We start from the raw sequence: 4,488 nt of genomic DNA, 5'->3' as shown, positions 1-4,488 counted from the left end.
GATGGATGGATGGATGGGTGGATAGATGAATAGATTGATCAGTGGATGGATGGATGGATGGAAGGATGGGTGAATGGATGGATGGGTGGATGGATGGATGGATAGATTGATGAGTGGGTGGATGGATGGATGGATGGATGAAGAGATGAATAGATGGTTGGATAGACAGATAGACAACATCTATTGTTCTGGCTTGAGGTTTGGATCCAATGCTCCCCAGGGTCCTTGTCCATTCTACCTGCTTGGTTTCCTTCATTTTGGAGGCAGAACCCTCATTGTGGGGACACTCAAAAATTATTTTAATATTTATTTTTGAGGGAGAGAAGCACACAGAGTGCAAGTGGGGGAGGGGCAAAGAGAGAGAGAGAGAGAGAGACAGAATCAGAAGGAGGCTCCAGGCTCTGAGCTGTCAGCACAGAGCCCAACTCAGGGCTTGAAACCACAAATGGTGAGATCAGACCTGAGCCGAAGTCAGACGCTCAACCAACCGACTGAGCCCTCCAGGCACCCTGACATGGTGGGAACTTAAGCTAGGAAGGAAGGTGTCAGAGTAACTTGCAGGTGAGAGAAGAACGAGAAAGGGGTTGTAGGGGTGAAGAGGGGGAGCAATCGCCAGGTGGATACAGAGAAGAGACTGAGGGACAGAGAAACCAGGTGAGGTAAACTGAGTCTGGCATCTTTGAAGCCTTATTCAATTGCAGGTCCAATTACTTCTAATAACACCTTGTGGCTCCTGGCGCCTTCCTCCTGGGACGTCAAAGACTTTTACTGACCCTGTGAGGCTGCACACGCCGCTGAGAGAGGTACTGTTACTATGGTCATCGCCGCTTCAGAGACGATGGGATGGGGAGACCCAGAGAAATGGAGCCACTTGCCCAAGGTCGCAGGGCGCTCTCCCCGGGCCGAGCCGGCACACAGCGCAACATTCTCTCCGTTAGCACCTGCGCCCCGGCCAGGCGTGTGGTGTGGTCAGCCTGACCCAGGCTCCCAGACGGCGTCCAACTTTGCATTCCAGAGAAGTGGTGAGGCGCTGGCTCTCCCAAGGCACTGTGAGGCCACGGCTGCTCCCAGCCTCCAGTCCAAGTAGAGGCTGCCCTACGGCGGGGTGAGGGGCAGTGACTTCCCCTAAGTCCCTCTGCGCGTCAAGGCTGTGTTGGGAAGGGGTGACTTTCAGGATTTGGTGGCCAAGCTTTATCCTTGGGCAGAACACCAGCTCAGGCAACGTAGAGCCGCAGAAGACCCGCTGGTCAGCTGCCTCCTCCTCTCTCTGTCCTCACCACTCGGGGCTTCAAGTCATCTTGCTCTTCAGCTCGTTGTCCCTCCCTCTGCTGTGGTGGGCTTGCCTCCTCCCAGCCTGCTCTCCCAGCCCTAGAGGGAGATCCATCCATCCGCCCGTCCATCCATCCATCCACTCACATACCCATCCGTTCACTCATCTATCCATCCATCCTTCCATCCCCCCACCCAGTGCTGACTTTTCCAGGCCCATGTTAAGTCCTGGGGTCACTCAGGGGAACTTAGACCTACCTCCAGTTCCCATCCCTCCTGGCCCCTAGGGCTTAAAGGAGCTCCAGGAGTTCCTGGTTCTCACCAGGCAGGGCCAGGGGTCTGCAGGTCAGGAAGTGGGTGGGGCAGCATTCCTCAGGCTTGAGTCAAAGAGGTAAACTGTCAAATAAAGCAGCCAGCTCCCTCAAAAAAGATAATCTCCAGCCAGGCAGCCAAGAAAGTACCTGAAAGGGTGTGATTTCTTGGCTTCCTCCCTTCAGAAGTACCCTTTGTACCTTTATTGAAATGAGAAAACTGCTGAGCATTCTTGAGCTGCTGTGGCTTCCAGGGAAGTCTTGTGCAGACTAGCAGGGGTGAGGCTGCTAATCACCTGTGCCTGGGGCCAGGAGGCCTCCTCCAGTGGGTTCCCAGGCTTTGGAGGAGGGAGGAGGCAGCTTCGTGGAGGGGGGCGCCCTACTCTGAATGCAGAGCTACTGAGAAACTGGAGTAAGAGCAAGGGGAGGAGGGTGGAGGGCCAAGCACCCGCTGCACCCTGCCTGCAACACTGCATGTGCTCTGGGCCTGTGGGCGACACTGCCATGCAGCTCTCTCTGCTTTCTCCCTACCAAAGACTCCGTGACAGTGGAACTCTGTTCTTGAAACCTTTGTCACTCCACGGGCAAGCACAGCTCCTTGCACATTAGCAGATCTCAAGACTTTTCTAGGAGTTGGGGATGCACGATGGGTGGTGGATAATGGAGAATGGACAGATGGATGATGAATATGGAGGATGAATGATGAATGGACAGTGAATGGATGAATGGATGGAGGCATGCATACAAGCATGCTGGGTGGGTGGATGGATGGATGGGTGGGTGGATGTATGGATAGATGGATGGGTACATGGATGCATGGATTGATGAATTCATTCTGGGTGGGTGAATGGATGGATGGATGGATGGATGGATGGATGAAATTATGGAGGGATGTGTGGGTGGGTGGGTGGGTGGGTGGATGGATAGATAGGTAGATGGATGGATGGATGGATGGATGGGTGGGTGGATGTGCAGATGGGAGGATGGATGGATGGATGGATGGATGGATGGATGGATGGATGGATGAACAGGTGGGTGGATGGGTGGGTAGATGGATGGATGGATGGACGGGTGGGTAGATGAATGGATGAAATGATGGATGGTGGATGGGTGGGTGAATAAATGGGTGGATGGGTAGATCAGTGGATGAATGGATGGATGGATGTGTGCATAGATGGATGGGTGGTGGATGGATGGATGTGTGCATAGATGGATGGGTGGTGGATGGATAGATGAATAAAGGGGTGGATGGGTGGAGTGTGTGCATAGATGGATGGGTGAGTGGATGGGTGAATGCATGAATGGATAGGTGTTGGGTGGATGGATGGATGGATAGGCAGATGGAAAAATGAACAGGATTCTGGGATATATAGCAGAGATTTGGGGCCCTACCCAGTGTAGATGGCTGTTTAATAGGATGCTTAAAAGGGCCAAGTTTGGGCACCTGGGTGGCTCAGTTGGCTGAGCGTCTTCGGCTCAGGTCATGACTTTGCAGTTGGTGGGTTCGGTCCTAGCTTTGGGCTCTGTGCTGACAGCTAGCTCAGAGCCTGGAGCCTGCTTTGGATTTTATGTCTCTTTTTCTCTCTGTCCCTACCCCGTTCATGGTCTGTCTCTTTCTGTCTCTCAATAATAAATAAATGTAAAAAAAAAAAAGGGCCACGCTTACATATGTGCTGTGTAGGGAGGAGCCACCCTCTCTGCCCTACACAAGCAGTCCAGCCAGCACCCGGGCCAGCCCTGAGTCTTCAGGAGTCACACGGCTTGAACGAACAGGTGCAGAGCTGGGGAGAGGAGTGGCCAGGGGAGTGAGAAGTTCTGCTTCACCCTTCCCCTGAGGTCAGGCCAAGCGGCCCCTGCTGGGTTTGCAGCCCTTGAGAGAGTCTAACCCGGGAGCTGGCTCTGCCCGTTTGATGGGCGTCGGGTGGCCCTGTCCCTGGGAGAGTCTAACTTGGGGGCTGGCTCTGCCCTTCTTCTTTTTTTTACATTTTTTATGTCTTTTTTATTCATTTTTGAGAGAAAGAGAGTGAGCAGGAGAGAGGCAGTGAGAGAGAGGGAAACACAGAATCTGAAGCAGCTCCAGGCTCTGAGCTGTCAGCACAGAGCCCAATGTGAGGCTCGAACCCACAAACTGTGAGATCATGACCTGAGCCGAAGCAGGACGCTCAACTGACTGAGCCACCCAGGTGCCCCTGGCTCTGCCTGTCTGATGGGCGTCGGGTGGCCCTGTCCTTATACTGGCATCTTCCTTCTGGCTGTGACCACATTTCCATCTTACAAGGGACATAAAATCCGGGCATTGAGAACATGCCTTTCAAGCTGGGGCAGGAATCACAGGCCCCCAGAGAACACACTGCATGCTGCTGCTGGAAGGAGCCCCCTTTCTGGTGGTGGGCTCTCTGTGGGGTGCACGGGGAGCACGGGGAGCAGACAGCTGAGATGTGAAGAAGGAGCACGGTGACACTGTCCTGCTGGGCCAGGCCCCCGGGCCAGGGGACCTCCAACTACAGTCTGTGCCTGGGTGCTGCTCCTTCCTTCCTGCTGAGACTCTGATATCCACACCCTCCCCCATCCCCCGCCCGGTCCTGTCTGGCCTAAACTCTCTTTTTTTAAGCAGAGGAGACTTTCACTGGAATCAAAGGAGCCTGAGCGCCCGGCTCTCACCCGGACAGCGGGGGGAGTGCGCAGGGCTTCTGGGAGCCCCAGTGTCCCAGACCCGGAGAGAAGCCCAGGAGGTGCCCTGTGGAGGCGGCATCCAGATGGCAGGCCTGAGCAACCACAGTTGATCGAGGCCCGCGGCGATGGCCTGGCCGAAAACAGACCGGCCCGTTTCAAAGTATCCGTGAGTCCTGTGGGTTTCTTACATCCCGGCACAGTTACCAAAAAAGGGAAGATTCTGAAACTTCCTCAC

This window comes from Suricata suricatta, chromosome 5, assembly GCF_006229205.1.
Source record: "Suricata suricatta isolate VVHF042 chromosome 5, meerkat_22Aug2017_6uvM2_HiC, whole genome shotgun sequence".
Classification (NCBI taxonomy): domain Eukaryota; kingdom Metazoa; phylum Chordata; class Mammalia; order Carnivora; family Herpestidae; genus Suricata; species Suricata suricatta.
Note: the sequence above shows the minus strand (reverse complement) of the source record.